Source organism: Eptesicus fuscus, chromosome 12 (assembly GCF_027574615.1).
Source record: "Eptesicus fuscus isolate TK198812 chromosome 12, DD_ASM_mEF_20220401, whole genome shotgun sequence".
In the NCBI taxonomy this organism is placed as follows: domain Eukaryota; kingdom Metazoa; phylum Chordata; class Mammalia; order Chiroptera; family Vespertilionidae; genus Eptesicus; species Eptesicus fuscus.
The window spans coordinates 42,104,292-42,123,239 of NC_072484.1; the positions used below are offsets into that span (position 1 = coordinate 42,104,292).

Below are 18,948 nucleotides of genomic sequence, written 5' to 3' on the forward strand. Positions count from 1 at the left end.
ACCTTCCAGCAAAGAAAGCTGCTTCACTGGTAGGTGAATCCTATTAAATATTTCCAAACTTTGCTTCCCTGCAGATTCCCTGCAGAGTTAGCATCACCCATGAGAGCACTTACTTACAAAGTTTGGAAGTGGGGAGTGAAGCTAATTGTTTTTATGTTTAGACGGTGGGTGCAGGCACCAGGAGCCATTCTGCTCTGGCATGGTATTGCCCCTTTGCTGGCTCACCTGGTTGAGGTGGGCAGGAGCCAGGACCACTGCTCCTCCAGCTCCAGTGCCAGGGCTGAGTGTTTTGCTTTGTGACCAGAGTGCCAGCTTCACCTGCAGGCCACTCTCTTCGTTAAAGTTGGGAGCAGGGAGAGGTGAGCTTCAGCCTGTCCTATATGTTCCATCTCATCCCAGCAGGTCCCAGTTTTTTCCTTGATCTTTCCTACTCACATCCATCTATCCTTCTGAGTGCCCACCCCACTCACTCTGGCCCCAGCCCTAGGAACACAAGCCTTACATAGACTGCTTTGCCAACTGCACAATCCCATTTGGTCAAATTGTTATGATAAATCCCGTATTATATACACCCCCCTCACACACACACACACACTAGTTCTGTTTCTCTAGTTGAACCTTGGCTTACACACCAGGTGTGGTAGTGTTTTAGCTTTCAGCCGTTTGTAAGGAATCCTCTTCTAAAGAACATTGCATTTTCTAATGGATATCAGTTGAAATTTTAAATATATATATATATATATATATATATATATATATATGTTCAAATATTGCTCAAGTCTTGCAAATTAATGTCTAGATCAATTTCTGGTCCTTGTATAAGGGTCAATAAATAGACCCCTTGATTGATCTTTCTTCTTTTCCTTTATTGTCCTCTTTCTGTTTTCCCACGACTCCCACCCCCTTCCTTTGCCCAGGTCTATATTTTAATTAGTTAATAAAATACTCATTGAGTGCCTACTGTATAAGTACCATATATATCAGGTGCCAGTGTATCAGGCATTGTGCTGGCTACTATGTACAGAGTGGAGAACAAAATAGAGATAGTTTAATGCATGTTTTTAAAAATTAAATATATTTTTATTGGTTTCAGAAAGGAAGGGAGAGGGAGAGAGAGAAAGAAACATCAACGATGAGAGAGAATCATTGATTGGCTGCCTCCTGCATGCCCCACACTGGGGATCGAGCCTGCAACCCGGGCATGTGCCCTGACAGGGAGTCGAACTGTGGCCTCCTGGTTCATAGTTTGACACTCAACCACTGAGCCGTGCTGGCTGGGCTTAATGCCAGTTTTCACGGAAACAGGTGTGAAACAAACAAACAAACAGAGATATATAATTGCGGTTCCATAAGACCGATGGAGGAAAAGATACCAACCAACACACCTAAGGCATGCGCTTGGCCCTCAGGATACAATGTGTGGGAGAGGAGCTTCATATGAATAGCTACCAGGAAAGCTACCTGCTCATCACATTTTCAGTTCCTAGCCTCCCACAAGGGCGCAGTCTCCACAGTCCAAGCAAAATCTTGGAACCTCATGCTCCCAAGCACAGCTGATCCTGGGAACTTCTAGTCAAGTGAAAATGCATCATGTATCTATTTATCGTACTGCCCTCAGAGTTTTTTTCCTGTTACCACCAGGAAATTTGTTACAATAAATTTCCCATATGGTAATTCACCGGAGATCTTGATTTATGCTATGCTAGATAACTGGCATTACTTGTAAACAGTGGAAGAAACAGTCTCTAATTTTGACTTTTGGTCACCAGCTCCAGCTCCAAGACAATCCACAATGCCCGCCTCCTTGTGGTAAATGACTTGAAGTGATTCATTCCCAATCCTGGTGCTATTTATTTTCCCATTTTGCTCAAATCTTTTAAGTTTCTGTACTTCTGTCTTGTAAATATGCCAATCAACATACTTTGAATGGTCATTCAAAAAAGAACAAAGCAGTATTCTCAACACAGCAATCGTTTTTTACATTTACAAATTCACTTCCAGTTATTTTTACCTAAGTACACATTTCTTATGTAAATTACATAATTTACACACTACTTAGCTGAAGAAACACGTGGGAAACCAGTGACTGTTGCTCTCCAGTAGATGGCACCAGACACCAGGCTACCAGTCAGTTCATTTTTACAGATATTTTGTAAAAAAGCGGAATGAATTTCATAAGTATGGTAATATCTTACTCACTTATTTGAGGAATAGCAAACTGGTTTAGTTTATGTATTTTTGTTTAACTTCTCTATAGTCCAAAGGTTTATATTTTAAAATTGCACACTCTGAAAAATGTTTTTTATTACTGAGGACATTTTTTAAGGTTCTTGATCATGCTTGTGGAATTTCTATAAATAAAAGTACCCGTAGAGGTACTTATTTTATATGCTAAAGGAAAACATATGCATTTATAGAGTTTGAAAAACTTTTAAAAAATCTTTATTATTGAAAGTATTACATATGTCCTCTTTTTTTCCCCATTGACCCCTTCTAGCTCCCCTGCCCTCCCCCACCCCAGGCCTTCACCACACTATTGTCCGTGTCCATGAGTTATGCATATATGCATACAAGTTCTTTGGTTAATCACTCCCCACCGCCCCCTCCCTCACTCCACCTTCCCTCTGAGATTTGACAGTCTGTTCCATGGATCTATTTTGTTCATCAGTTTATTTTGTTCATTCGATTTCACATATTGAGTTTGAAATAATGGTAAAAAAAAACACACAATTATTGCCCACCTTCCATGTTGATGATGCTGATTTTGTTAGCTTTAAAAAAAGTTGCTGAAAATCGTCTTTTAATAGTATTCCCATGGACTCTGAGCTCTGGGATCATTGTGGATGCTATATGTGTCTTATGCAGATGGCAGAACAACACAGTAACTTCCTTCATAGTTGACAGTTTCTTTTTGTAGCAACAACTCAGAAAGGGGAGCTTCTAAGTAAAGCCAGGCTTTGGCAATGGAAGAGAACCAATCAAATAACTACTTCAAGTCAATATGTTAGCATCTCATTGTGGATAATGCTACATTTTCAATGTTTTCCAGGTTTTTTGTTTGTTTGTTTGTTTGTTTGTTTGTTTTTTACGTAATGAACAGTGTTTGAGTTATGTGTGAATATCTTTGGAAAGTGATATTCTGAGACTCTAAAAATCATGTGAGCATGATTCTTAGCTACATACACCAAGGATATATTTATATTTGAGGGAAAGTTAAAATAACCCAAACTACAAATCATTCTGCTTTTATATGTGGCCATTTAACAGATATTTTATTCATTTATATCTGCTAGAATATTTGCTTTACAAGTAGCTGTTCTTTCCTTATTTTTAGGTAAGTACCCATGTTGTTGCACTATTCACTTAGCCCAAAAGATAGAGCCAGGTGATTTATAAATCACCAGAGGATTTATAAGTTGTTTGTTTCTTAGAATGGATTCTCATTTATATCATATGGAAATTCACTTTGGCACATAATTGAATTTTCCAGCAAACTGAAGCTTATTTCTTAGCCTTAAACATTAACATTTTTTAAAAAAAATCTATATCTCTTAGATAAGGGTGTCAATAGAAGAAGGAGGCTAAAAGGAAATTGTCGTAAGAGATTTAGAGTGGAGATAACAATGAGATAAAGAGAAACATTCAAGAGGAAAGGACACGTGACATTTGGGGAACCAGTTTAGGAAGTTAGGGAAGGAATAGTCACCAGGTTCCTCTTTGGGATAACGCCCCATCTGCTTCTATTAACGAGTCCCATAGATAGTGATTTTCATACACACGCGGGCGGTTTCCTATGGAGGCTCAAAGAAGGCGCACAGGTTGGTGTTATGGTGTTAGAATATATTTGTACCACTTGCTTTGTTTCTCAGTGGGTGGGCGGGGGGGGGGGGGCTCTTAGCATTTTGGACACGATGTTTCTTCCTTGGAAACTATCACATGCATTGTGAAATATTTATCATCACAAGCCTCTGTTTGTTAAATGCCCGTAGTGCCCATATTTTATTTTTGACAAACAAAAATGTATTCTCGCATTTCAGATGCCACCTGGGAGAGTGGCCATGTATCTGGTTGAGAAATAACATCGAACACAGTCCCCTATACGTGGATGGCATTTGGTTAGATGGCTCATATTCAGCGACATCCTGGTAAGTTAGATCTCAAAAAAAAAAAAAAAAAAAAAGGCCCTGATTCATAGATATGCCAACTTCTGTGCTGTGAATATTTCAAACAGCAATTTCAATTATTCATGTTTTAGCCGCTGGCTTGAAAAATTTCTGAATATGGAGCAGTTGGCTTTTGCAGGTGAGCGGGTGAGCTCCAGCGTGTCCCTGTGCTCGGAAAAGCTCCCAGGGAGCCTAAGTGTTTAGGGCTGTGCCACTAACGGATGGTGAGTGAAGGAAGTGAGTCAGGTCACAGATTTGGTGACAAATTCATCTCAGGCACTTTGCCTTCCAGTTGGTGAAGGTACATGTAACTAGTGCATGTTATTTAGGGCAAACACGGAAGCTTACATTTGTTTGATGCTTCCCATGACATGAAGGCGTAGAGTGGAGAGAGTCAATGTCCTGCTCTCCCGCTCCCTGGTCTGCATAGTCAGCCCAAGCCTCTGGCTGGAAAGGGGAGGAGAAGCCCCTCTTTGCATTCCCCTGAGAAGCCAGAGCATCTTCGTTGGGCTGAGAGGGAGATAGCACTTCATCTGCAGCATCTGAAGGGTTGCAGTAGTGACAGCCTTGTGCTTGGACCTCCTACATGAGGCTCCCCCCAAAAGAGGAGGGCTTCCGTTTTTATGAGAGAAATTGGTTGCTGCTGTGATTGTCATTAGTGTTAACTGGATGTGCCCAGCTGTTTCACCCTCCCAGCCTCTCCACCTCTCACACTCATGAAGTCAACACTTTTTGTTTTTAGTTGATTTCAGAGAGGAAGGGAGAGAGATAGAGAAAAAGAAACATCAATGATGAGAGAGAATCATTGACTGACTGCCTCCTGCACGACCCCTATTGGGGGTTGAGGGGATTGAGCCTGCAACCCAGGCATGTGCCCTTGGCCAGAATCGAACCTGGGACCCTTTAGTCCGCAGGCCAATACTCTATCCACTGAGTCAAACCAGATGGACTGAAGTGAACACTTTCAAGGTCACATTGGAAATGATCAGTTTCAGACCTGGGGTTGCACATTGATTTAGGCAGTAGCTAGAGGCTAGCTATAGGAACCTCCGTTCCTGGGCAGCCTGGCAGGACTTTCAGGGGTTTATGTGCACTCAGTGTCAGGGCTGGGACTTCCAGACCTCTTGCTTCCAGGGGCGCAGGAATGGGACGAAGGTCACACTGCTAAGGAAGTAGCTGGCAAACAGCAGAGCCAGGACTCAGACGTAGGTTGGTTTATCCCACTGTACTACACGGCTCTTTTGATTTTTTCTTTAAGAAATTATTTGCTTTGTTGTTGTTCTTTGTTTTTTTAAGAAAGGGAGGTAGCTCCTGCCGGCTTGCTTTATTTTTTAGGTATTTCTGAGAATCCTAAGAACACAGCTAGGCTGGAATTGGCCACTAGGTGGAACACTTAACCTAAAGTGAATGTCTCCACACCTTTGTGGCTATAAATCGGAGGTTCAAGTGAGAGGATCTCTAACATTTCTAACATCTCTAACATTTCTCACATTTCTCATGCATTATTATTAGGCCACAGTTAAGATTTAGACTATCTATTTAATATATTCTGAACCTGCAAATCTCATCGAAGCCAACTCCTGTTCAGAAAGCAAAGGCAGACATAGAGAATTATAGGGATGGGCAAAAGTAGGTTTATAGTTGTTCATATGGAAAAATACAAGTCTTCCTATATAATAAAGAGGTAATATGCAAGTTGACCGTCATGCCCTCGCACAAGATGGCTGCCCCCATGTGGTCACAAGATGGCCAGGAGGGGAGAGCAGTTGTGGGCGATCAGGCCAGGAGGGGAGGGCAGTTGGGGGCTACCAGGCCAGCAGGGGAGGGCAGTTGGGGGCAACCGGGCCTGCAGGGGAGGGAGGGCAGTTGGGGGTGATCGGGCCTGCAGGGGAGCAGTTAGGCGTCAATCAGGCTGGCAGTGGAGTGGTCAGGCTGGCAGGCAGAAGTGGTTAGGGGCAATCAGGCAGGCAGGCAGGCGAGCAATTGGGACCCAGCAGTCCCGGATTGTGAAAGGGATCCCAGATTGGAGAGGGTGCAAGCTGGGCTGAGGGACAACCTTCCCCCCACCCAAGTGCACAAATTTCATGCACTGGGCCTCTAGTTAATAAATAATATTACAAGAATAGATTCTGTGTTGCACATGCTCACAATTATAAACCTACTTTTGCTCACCCAATATATCAACTCTTAAATTTTTTTGTATTCTTTAAGCCGGTAATTCTATTTCTAAAAAGCTATTTTATTTGTTACATCTGAAGCATGGATAAATAATATAGAAGAAAATGTATGTCATCTTTTTAAGTGAAGATGTAAATTATACTAAGTGTTTAAAAATCGCCTGTTTATATTTCACTATTTTATTGGCTAAGTTTGTGGTGGATTTTGAGGAAAGTAACCTTGTGGATTAAATGATTTTTTGCTTTTCATTCCATTTTTTTTAAAGATATTTATTCAGCGTCATGATCAGACTATTACATTTAGCAATCAACAGCATGGGTGCAAAAAAAAAAAAAAATCTACATTAAAACCCTTGGTTGGAATGCTTTACACTTTCCACAGAACAGAAACTGAAATAACCTGTTATACAATTAGTCACAAATACAGTCCTCGAGTTTTTTTGCCCATTCACATGAGTATTGTCTAACACATGTCTTCTTTGTAGCAGCTAGGCCCTGCCACCACTGTGCTTGGCTGAGTTCACAAATCTGTTGTAACCTGTAGCTTCCCTGTCACTTCTCTGGCTCTCCTCTCCTGCTAAGCTTTGTTTCCTGGCAGTAATTAAAACCTTCTGCCACTGCCATAGCTACTGCTGCTGCTGGAACCGCCATAGCCACCTTGGTTTCGTGGTTTGGCAAAGTATTGACCTCCACCACCATAAGGGCCAGAGCTTCTGCCTCCAAAGTTTCCTCCTTTCATAGGCCCAAAATTTGAAGATTGATTGTTGTAATTGCCAAAATCATTGTAGCTTCCACCACCTCCAAAATTGCTTCCATCATTACCAAATCCATTATAGCCGTCCCCACTGCCACCATATCCACCGCCACCACGCTGCCACCAAAGCCACCTCGACCACTGAAGTTTCCTCCGCGACCAAAGTTGTCATTTCCACCAAAACCACCTCCATGACCACCTCCGAAGTTTCCAGAACCACTTCGACCTCTTTGGCTGGACGAAGCACTAGCCATCTCTTGCTTAGATAGGGCTTTCCTTACTTCACAGTTGTGGCCATTCACAGTATGGTATTTCTGAATGACAATCTTGTCTACAGAGTCATGGTCATCAAAGGTTACAAAAGCAAAGCCCCTCTTTTTGCCACTGCCTCGTTCAGTCATGATTTCAATCACTTCTGTTTTCCCATACTGTTCAAAATAATCTCTTAGGTGATGTTCTTCAGTGTCTTCTTTAATACCACCGACAAAAATCTTTTTCACAGTTAAGTGGGCACCAGGTCTTTGAGAATCTTCTCTTGAGACAGCCCTCTCTGGTTCCACAACTCTCCCATCCACCTTGTGTGGCCTTGCATTCATGGCTGCATCCACCTCCTCCACAGTGGCATAGGTGACAAACCCAAAGCCTCTGGAGCGCTTGGTGTTTGGATCTCTCATCACCACACAGTCCGTGAGCGTTCCCCATTGCTCAAAATGGCTCCTCAGACTCTCATCGGTTGTTTCAAAGCTCAAACCTCCGATAAAGAGCTTCTGCAGCTGCTCCGGCTCTTTGGGAGACTCAGACTTAGACATGATGACTGCAACAGGGGAAATTCCAACGATGCTTACTCCGCGGCGTTCACCAGCAGAAAGCTTTTCATTCCATTTTTAATGGCAATAATACATGTCCATTGAGGAAAATTATGGAAAAAAATCCCTCATAAAAGCAGAAAGATGTGTCCATGCAAGTCTACAAAGGACACTCCCAGGTGGTTAGGTACCGTGCAGAGGCCAAAAACACTCTCCTCTGAGGGAGTCAGTTCAGGACAGGATGGGTTCTGGCTGCCTGAGGGTTTTAGTGAGCTTCTTATGGATTGAATTTAGGATATTTCAGTGAAAATGAACACAGTATTTCTTCCAATACCTACCCTCTTATAAGCAGTTTCCATGAAAACATTGTGATTAAATAGGCCTCCCTAAAAGCACATAAATAGCTTAGGAATGAGGAAATGAATACTTTATATCTCAGAGATTTTGTATACCATAGTTTTGTGATAAAGTGAAGTTAAAATGGATAGTGTGGGAATGAGGACCACTTTGTGTAACCCTACATTTGTTAGAACAGCTATATGTGTTGTGGAGCGGATGCGAGTGAATGACCACTGGAGCCCAGACCAAATTAAAATTTAGGGAGCCTTTATTAGCCGGGTGGCCAGGAGACCCGGCGACTGCTCTGCCATTCTCCACGCAGGGAGACCAGAGAGCAGCAGTGACCCTTTGTGTAGGACCGCTTTTAAGCACATTAACCACATCCGGTTTTTGCAGAACAAGTAACCCAAGACAAAATAGTTTTTCCCAAGCAACGTCAGGATCATGCCAATGACGACCATGTTATTCACAGGGTCATCCTGTTCTTCAGAAAGCTGACAGTGTTCTGTGAAAGAAGGCCTACGTGCTGGGAAGGGGCCATGAGACCATATCTCAAGGCCTGGCCTGGTGTCAGCACTGACAATTCTATCTGGGGCATAGTCCATGGCCTCTCTGGAAGCATGCTCAAAAATTCCCACTCTCCAACATTCCCCACTGGTTTTATGTACATGAGTCAAATCATTGACTCTTTTGGGTCATTGTTGGCAAGGGAGTTATATTGACCCATGAGGACTATAAGCTTGATAGAATTAATTCTCTGCTGAATAAAGTCAGTGGGCCTGTTTATAAGATGAGGGCCCAGAATGAGGGCCAGGACTAATCTTTAGAGGGTCCGAAGAGTTTTGGACTCTCTATTTTGCCTGGGCTGTCTTAAGCTGGGTGTGATGAAGCCACGTGGGATCCCGTTGACCTTGACTGCTGTGGAGGTGGTCCTTTCCAGGTAGGAGTCAGTCAGAGTCACCAGGGTGGAAGGATGGACCGGATCAGAGATGCTTCTAGACTGCTTTCTGGGTAGACTGTGAAGCCTGTAAGAACTTGAGTAAAGATTGGTTATGGATTTCAGCTTTTCTAGATTGGGTTTCCATGTAAGCTGGTGAGGTGGGTAGGTCAGGGTTGGGAAGAGTCACTAGAATCTGTAGAGGCCCCACTGGTTTTAGGGCAGCCTCCCAGGCTGCTTCATCTGCAGCCTCATTCCCTCTTGCTTCTGGAGAGTTTCCTTGTCTCACATAGGTAGAGATGGAAAGACTCAATTGCATCTGGTAGTGCTAGTTGGCCCATCGTCCTTGCTCTGCTCATATCTGCCTATCTGCCTAATATATTACCTCAAGGATCCTGGCTCTGAATTCTTTTAGGGAAAATGGACGTCATTAGGCTCTTCTAGCTACTTCCTGCTGAGGCGGGTCAGAAGTTTCTCTCAGAGCCAAGAGATCCTTGCTGTCTGTCAGAGGGACAATGAGGCCTGGGCACAGAAGGAGGTGGGCTTGTGACCCGGCGGAGACAAACTGTAACAAATGGTCTGGTGGAAGGGAAAGAAAACCCTTCAGTTTCAATTTAATACAGCAAATTCACAAATCAGAGCAAACTGAAACCCTTACTTATACAAACATAGACAGAAATTTTTATTAGCTAAGTGGGCTGATTCCCTCTCTGATGGAGAACAAAAGACTCTGAGAAAAAGGTGTCTCAGCAGCTGCTAAAGACTTTTGTATTCCGTCATAGCAGGTCCGCCCTATCTTTAAACAAATTAAACAACAGAAAGAGATAACAAATACTCTCACACTTACAGTTATACACCAGACAGTCTGAGTTTTTGACCTAGGGGAGGTGATCAAGCTCCCCCTTCCACTCACTGGGATATGGGAAAGTTGGCCATTCCTGCTCACAAAATTTCTGTAAATCAAAAGCATCAAAGGAAGCTCCGTAATCATCTGCTTGCCGCTTGAATTCCTGAAATTTTTCAAAAAACATGCAGGGGAGTACAGACAGAAGAACATGAAGCAGACTGACCCATTCTAATGATAGAGACAATTAGACCACAATAACACAGAATAACAAAGACAAAGACAACCAAACAGGATCGCCGGGCACCGTCGTGCACCGGGATCTGGTCTCAGAAGTTGCGCTGCGTCCAGCCTTCCAGAGACCCCAGATGGGCGCCCACAGAACAGAACCAGAAATAAGTTTCTTACCGGTAAGAACCAGATCCAGGTGGCTCCAATCAGAGTCAATCAGGAAATTTAGCAGACGGGGTCTCCGGCCTCTGCCAGTCCCGGGGCTGAGGAACGTCTCTCAGAGATCTCCCCCTGGGTTGGAGAGTCCGGGGACCCCAGAGGGCTCTGGTCACAGGACCAGTCAAAGGCTGGTGATCTTGCTGGGGCATCTCCAAATGTTGTGGAGCGGATGCGAGTGAATGACCACTGGAGCCCAGACCAAATTACAATTTAGGGAGCCTTTATTAGCCGGGTGGCCAGGAGACCCGGCGACTGCTCTGCCATTCTCCACGCCAGGAGACCAGAGAGCAGCAGCGACCCTTTGTGTGGGACCGCTTTTAAGCACATTAACCACATCCGGTTTTTGCAGAACAAGTAACCCAAGACAAAATAGTTTTTCCCAAGCAACGTCAGGATCATGCCAATGACGACCATGTTATTCACAGGGTCATCCTGTTCTTCAGAAAGCTGACAGTGTTCTGTGAAAGAAGGCCTACGTGCTGGGAAGGGGCCATGAGACCATATCTCAAGGCCTGGCCTGGTGTCAGCACTGACAATTCTATCTGGGGCATAGTCCACGGCCTCTCTGGAAGCATGCTCAAAAATTCCCACTCTCCAACATATGCTGCGAGGTAACCCTTAAAACATTTGAAGACACATAGCATTTCGTGTGCTGTGCAAATGAAATGGGAAACAGCAATGATAAGGGAAGCTGAGAGTGTTGGTGCTGGCTCCTGGCGGGCGGGGGTCATGCTTCCTGGGACCAGATGGAAGCTCAGGAAGCGGGAGGAGCAGGAAGGGCATGGGAGCCTGGAACCATCAGAGACACTGACAGGGGTTCCCAGGGAGAGAATGAACTACGGGGGCTCAAGTTCAAATCAGGGCATGGTGATTTTCATGCCTGGGCATTAAGTGTCTAAAAGGAAATCGGTTGGTATTACTTAAGAACAGAGTGGGGACAGGATTTTCTGTCAAAATACTAAAATTCCTTTTAGGAATTCAGTCAGAAATTTATATCAGGGAGAACATAACCCATTGATGGAAGAGAGTAGATGGAATGTGTTAGTAAGGAAATGAAAGGACGTGATCGAACTTTGAAGGTCTTCAGAGATGTCTATGGGGCCACTTCATCAGAAAGGAGTCCCGAGATTAAGGTCTCAACACCAGATGTCAGTTTAACCAACATCAGTGTGGAAGGAAATGCTGAGGCTTGCTCAGAGCTGTTGGATGGATGAAGGAATGGGGTTTGGTCATGAGAGCAGGCCAACCATGGCAAGAATACATTAGAGCAACGATCCTTACCTCTAACGCCATGACAAGTATGTATGACCTGGGGTGTTCGTTAAAACTCAGATTGTGGGGCCCACCCTAAGTTTCTGCTTCTAGAGTAGAATGGAGACCGAGAATTTGCATTTTTAACAAATTGTTTCTAACAAAAGGATACTGATGCTGCTCGTCTGGGAACCGCACTTTGAGACCTACTGCCTAGAAGACGCCATATTATGCAAGAGGCTGGGCGGGAAAAGCAAGGATGTCAGTCATGAGTAGAGAGAGACAGGTGAGATGCAAGCACGTTGGCACCACTCTGGAGAACACTGAAGTCTCATTGGTGTCTCTTGTAAAAAGGGTGCAGATTTCCAAATAATTTATGTAGATGTTCTGCTTCAAGGAAGTGGAGCATGTCCCTCACTCCTTAGTGTAGGCTCCACACAGTGACTTCTTTCCAAAGGGTACAGTATAAAAAGAGGGTGTCTTAGTCAGTTCAGGCTGCCATGACAGAACCCCATAGACTGGCCTGCTTATAAACATAGGAATTTATTTCTCACAATTCTGGAGGCTGGGAAGTCCAAGACCAAGGGCCAGACTCTGATGGCAGATTCAGAGTCTGGGGAGAGCCTCTTGGTTCAGAGACAGCTGCCTCCTCTCTGTTATCTCATGTGAGGATCTCTCTGGGATCTCTTGTATAAGGGCACTAATCCCATTCATGAAGGCCCTGCCCTCATGACCTCCCAAAGGCCCCATTTCCTAATACTATCATCTAGGGAGGTAGGTTTTCAACATATAAATTTGGGGGGGGGGTGTCACAAAAAATTCAGTGTATAGCAGATGGGGACAAAAGAGTTACTTTCCTCTGGAGAAACCTGACCAATAATTACTTCAGCCAGGTGCCTATCGTCAACATCATCTGTGAAAAGTCATGTTGAGAGCGTGTTAAAAGGCACAGATCTTAGTTGGCAGGTTGTCATCCTAAATAGGTTCTGAGCACATGAAAGATGAGGTATGAGGTGAGCAGTGAGATTCTCTTACCTTTCATGGTGTCCCAGGAGCACTTTCTCTAATTGCCTTAGGAGGAATAGCTGTGTCTCTCTTGAGTCATTGATGTTTTGTTTAAAAAGTTATGGATAATGTGAATCATGCAACAGATGTGTGACCTCCCCCCCAAGAGAATACGCAGGGGTTATCAGCACATACCCTTTACATCAATAATAATCCTTGTTTCACATTTGGCATCCTCTTTCTCACATTTTCTTTGAATTTATGTAAGCTATATTCAGTCTTTAAGTTAGTAACTAACAGAATAAATAATTGATTTGCCTCTCTATTCTTCTATTTTTCAAAATTTCCATGTAATAAATACATCTTTTGAATATTTATTTTTTGACTTATTTCTAAGTACATTCAAATGAAACAACTTTTGTAGGACCAATGTCTTCTATTTATTTTTATCTATAAGATAGTACTGCCCTCAACACTATTAGTTCCTTAAATTACAATTTGATTTCTGCTTTCTACCTCTCCAAAAATTCTTCAGAGGATTATTTTATTAATCACACTTTTTTCTTCATTCATAAAAAATATGAGGAGAAAAGACAGGTATTATTTGTGTACCAGATGGCTGAGCTGGGCCCAGTTCCATGCTCTTCACTTAGTGGATTAAAAAAAAAAAAAATAGGGGGAAAGAAAAGAAAATAGAACTCAGAGTGATTTGCCTAAGGGCAACATGCCAAGCTAATGGCCAAGTTGGGACCAGAATCCAGATGCTAGAGTCGGATTTGGCCCATCTCCCTATGGCAAGAGAAACACACACACATATTATGAACTATTTGAACTATTTGAACAACAAACAAACCCCTCATTAATCACCTTCGGAGGATTATAGGGAACAACCTATTATTTTTATAATCAGTAAGTGATGAGTAAGAATTAAGCATTTACTCTTCTTTCCTATATGAGTTGTGCCTATGGGAAACCAAATAATTGATGAGTTCCAAATGATTACATAATCCTAATATATAAAAACCCTGGGTCTGTCACATCCATTTCTCACCAGGCCTCCACTGGGGCTGCTGATCAGCCCTGCCTTTCTGATCAGGCCCTGTTGATAGGCCCAGAGATGCTGACTGGCATAGAAACTGACCAACCAGAACCAAATCCTGGTGAAGTATGAGGAGCCAATGGTTTCCTAGGAGGTAGAGCTTTTGACACTGACTGGCATAGAAACCGACCAGGGGAGGGCAGTTGGGGGTGATCAGGCAGGCAGGCAGAGGCAGTAAGGGGCGACTAGGCAGGCAGGCAGAGAGGTTAGGAGTGATCAGGCAGGCAGACAGAGGGGTTAGGGGCAATCAGGTAGGCAGGAAGAGGCAGTTAGGGGCGATCAGGCAGGCAGGCAGGCAGGTGAGCAGTTAGAAGCCAGTGGTTCCAGATTGCAAGAGGGATGTCCGATTGCTGGTTTAGGACATCCCCCAAGGGGTCCCCGATTGGAGGGGGTGCAAGCTGGGCTGAGGGAACCACCCTCCATGCACGAATTTTGTGCACCAGGCCACTAGTAATAAATAAAAAAATGATTGAATATAATATTAACTGGAATAGGATGCTCTAGAGTAGATAATCCATCAATCAAGAGCCAATTCTTTCAGGGATTTCGTGAGTTAGAGCTTTGGGAACATGTATTCACGTTCTCTTGTCTCCCTCTTTCTCTCTGCTTCTGTCCCCCAACCCCCACTGTTTCTCACTCTCTTCTTTCCCTCCCTATCTGAGTCCACTCCCTTTTAAATCCATCTTCCACCTTGCTTCAAAGGTGATTTTCCTTGTATATGTGGTTCTCTTTTCCAAGAATGTCATTTTTCAAAACCAAACAATTTGTCTTTTAAGCATAAAATCAAATTAAAACAATCACTCCTCTGTGAAGACTTCCCAACCTCACCAGCCCACTTCTGCTCATTGGCCACATTTGGAGAGTATCATTTTATAAAGATGTCGTCACACTGTATTAAGATCTGCTTCAGTCAGAGAATCTGTCTCATTCATTTCTGAAATCTCACTTTGTATTGTGGCTCACTATATGATGGTTAAATAAATGAGTAATTAGTGAATAAATTGCATTAATGATTGAGTATCCAAACTTGAGTTTTGTAAGTAACTATGGCAAATGTTGATTTCCAAGACTGCTTTTCTCCATCATTTAACTTGATTTTGGATATCGACTTCTGTGTTGTCATGGCATGCGGAGTCATTTTGAATATGGAAATTTAATATGCGTTAGCAGAAGCATATTAAAGGTAAAATTAAAAGAAAGAAAATGATGTTCTCCTAAATTATAGACCCGTCGATCTTCTGCACCTCCTCTCCCATCTGCAGTCTGGCTTTATCTTCAATAAGCAGCAGGTATGGTACTCAATCTAATACCCTAGATGAGGAACAAGCTGATTTGGGGTGCTGATATTTAGCTATTAAAGTTTTTACTTGCTTTGTTTCACTTAATTGGGGATAGTCAAGTTTAAGATTATTTTTAGAATTTATTGTTGATTCCTTAGACATTTGTGATTGAAATAAATTTAGAAGTTATCTTTAATTATTTAGGGTATATTGCTCTTTAATTGCTTGGATAAAACCCTTCTATGTGCCAGTCTTGATGACCCTGATTTGTATTCTGGGATGTCTTTGCTCCAAAGAAGCTTTCATTTCAATACTCCCATGACAACCAGAGTAAACAGGAACAAGACCTTGAAGATAAAATTATAGAACTAAGTGTTATAAACAAGGTTATGTCTTAGATCACCTTATTTTTAAAGTTTGTTTTCATAACGTGGGCGGTTTTTAGAAGAACTAAATGTGTGTCCTTTTGCCATGTTACAGCAAATATTTATTTCTAGAAAGTATGCATTTTGAGTGTTGGAAAGGATGCAAGCAGCATGTTTAGGACTAATTTACATGTTTTCCAGCAGTTCATCTTAATTCACAGATGAATGGCTTTTCATTTACATAAGACAGCAAATAAAATTATTTGGTTCTATAGCTACATTTGAACTTTGAACTTAGATATCTGGTAGTTAAGCTAATGTATAGGGATTTCTTTGTAATCAGTAGCACTGAAAGATAAATGCCAACTTTTAAACCCCTTTTCAGTTATCTTTTTTTTTAAAAAAAAAAAAACCAAACTGTCCTTTGCCTTTATTGCTTGTATACACAAAGATTACATTATAAAACTCAGTGGGAGGAGAAAAAAATAATGAAAGAAAAAGTTACCTGCTTTAGCACTTTTAAGAATAGTTTTGATAACTTAGATCAACCTGCTAATCTGAAATAGAGCAAAACTATAATATAATCATGATATAGTTCTAATAATCACATCAATTATATTTTCATTTTAAATTTTTTCTTAAAAAACATTAATGCTATAAAAACGAGGTTGATGACATCCTTATTTAAAAGACACCTTGTAGGAGAAACCAAGATGGCAGCATAGGTAAACACCTAAACTGCTGCCTCGCACATCAATTTCAAAACTACAACTAAAAGACAAAATGGACATCATCCAGAACCATAGGAAGGCTGGCTGAGTGGAAATTCTACAACTAGAAGGAAAGAGAAAAGTACACTGAGACTTACAGGAACTGCAGAAGGCAAAGGTATGGAGGTACACGCGTGGAGAGGGCTGGCAACTGAGTACGCGGCTGGCTTTCTCAATCGGGAGGGAGACACAAGCTCCCGACTGCTCTGAACTCCAGATCCGGGTGAGACTCTTGGGACCCAGACTCATACGGGGAGAACTGGACTGTTTGGCAGCGGGCGAAACTCGAGGGCAGCTTTCTCTCAGAGGTGCTTGCAGCGATTACCGTGGGACACTGAGAACCAGGGGCTTCTTAGGGCAGGGCTGACGGGAAGCCATTGCTGTTTGTTCTGCCCTGAGATCCCGCCCCACGAAGCCATTGCTGATTGCTCCGCCCTGAGACTCAGGCCCATCCAAGCTGAGCGCAGAGGCTTTTACATATGAATGGCCTGGTCCTTTGAATTTTAAACTTACCTAACAAACTGCAGCTGAGTCAGTGAGACCCAGAACATCCAAAAGAAGGGCCAAGGCTCCACAGCAGCTTTCATTGCTTCACATCTGGGCCTCATCTGAGCACCTCCAAAACCCAAACAAAGAAGAGGAATCTGCAGATCTCTCTGTAGCTTCTGCTGGGTGGCCTCAGGCAGAGGCTAAATTAGCACCTCCTTGGAGATCCAAGAGCCAGTGTACCCAGGGGTCAGAGTAGGACCATCCAGATTACAACTCCTCAGATCCATAAGGGACACACTCACGGGGCAGACTCAGTGAGCACCAAAGCCCCACTGAAGCAAGTCTTGCCTCATGAGGGTGTCTCCAGCACAGAAGTTCTCCCATCGTAGACACAGCTGATCCTCACAGCCAATTGGCCTGGAGGTCAATTCCTCCCAGTGATACCAACAACAATCAAGGCTTAACTACAACAAGACTGTGCACACAGCCCACAAAGAGGTGCACTAAGAGTGTCCACCTCAGGTAATTGGGAAGGCTGAGCCACTGGGCCCTATAGGACACCTAGCACACAAAACCACTCTATCAACTCAGGGAAACAGCCAAAATGTGGAGATAAAGAAACAGGTCACAAATGAAAGAAATAGAGGAAAGCCAACGACTGGATATAGAGTTCAAAACCATGGTTATAAGGTTTTTCAAGAATTTTCTAAAAAAGGCCGATAAATTTAGTGATACCCTTGAGGATATGAAAAAGGACTAACTAGAAATTAAGCATACACTGACTGCAATAAAAAATAATATACAGAAATCCAACAGCAGACTAGAGGATCGCAAGAATCAAGTCAAAGATTTGATATACAAAGAAGCAAAGACACCCAACTGGAAAAGCAAAAAGAAAAAAGAATCCAAAAATATGAAGATAGTGTAAGGAGCCTCTGGGACAACTTCAACCATACCAACATCCAAATTATGGGGGTGCCAGAAGAAGAGAGAGACCAAGATGCTGAAAACCTATTTGAAGAAATAATGACCGAAAACTTCCCCCACCTGGTGAAAGAAATAGACTTACAAGCCCAGGAAGTGCAGAGAACCCCAAACAAAAGGAATCCAAAGAGGACCACACCAAGACACATCATAATTAAAATGCCAAGAGCAAAAGACAAAGAGAGAATATTAAAAGCAGCAAGAGAAAAACAGTTACCTACAAGGGAGCACCCATACGATTGTCAGCTGATTTCTCAACAGAAATTTTGCAGGCCGGAAGAGAGTGGCAAGAAATATTCATAGTGAGGAATAGCAAGAACCTACAACCAAGATTACTCTACCCAGCAAAGCTATCATTCAGAATTGAAGGTCAGATAAAGAGCTTCACAGATAAGAAAAAGCTAAAGGAGTTCATCACCACCAATATTATATGAAACCAGTATTATATGAAATGCTGAAAGGTATTCTTTAAGAAGAGGAAGAAGAAGAAAAAAGTAAAGATAAAAATTATGAACAACAAATACATATCTATCAACAAGTGAATCTAAAAATCAAGTGAATAAAAAATCTGATGAACAGAATAAACTGGTGAATATAATAGAATCAGGGGCATAGAAAGGGAGTGGACTGACAATTCTCAGGGGGAAAAGGGTGTGGGGGGTGCAGGAAGAGACTGGACAAAAATCGTACACCTATGGATGAGGACAGTGGGGGGGGTGGGGTAAGGGCAGAGGGTGGGGTGGGAACCGGGTGGAGGGGAGCTATGGGGGGAAAAAAGAGGAACAATTGTAATAATCTGAACAATAAAGATTTATTAAATTAAAAAATAAATAATAAAATGCTTATTCAGTTCTTCAAAAAAAATAAAATAAAAGACACCTTGTACTGTATTAAATTATGATTTACTTTAATACCAACTGAAAAAAATAGATCTTATATAGCCTATTATTTCAATGAAGTTTTATTATTACTTTCATTTTCAAAATTGGTACAAATTTTTCTCTTATTATAAGTGTTGAAATTTCCTTAAAAGTGTTGAAAGGCAATAGACATTTTAGGATAGGCTTATAAGGAAAATCAATTATTCCAATATCAATAAATAAGATACTTGATAAATTTATAATTACTTCTTTAATTTCCTTACTAATATTTCCTGATTTTCTAGTTTTTTAATGCATATTGTGTTGTAAAATTATCTAAGTTCAAGCCTTTTCACTGGAGCAATTTCCATTTTC

General features: G+C 42.3%; 1 pseudogene; it reads right to left on the bottom strand.

Moving 5' to 3' along the window:
* Nucleotides 1–6,645: 6,645 nt before the first annotated feature.
* Nucleotides 6,646–7,957, bottom strand: LOC103293388 (heterogeneous nuclear ribonucleoprotein A1-like; annotated as a pseudogene).
* Nucleotides 7,958–18,948: the final 10,991 nt, after the last annotated feature.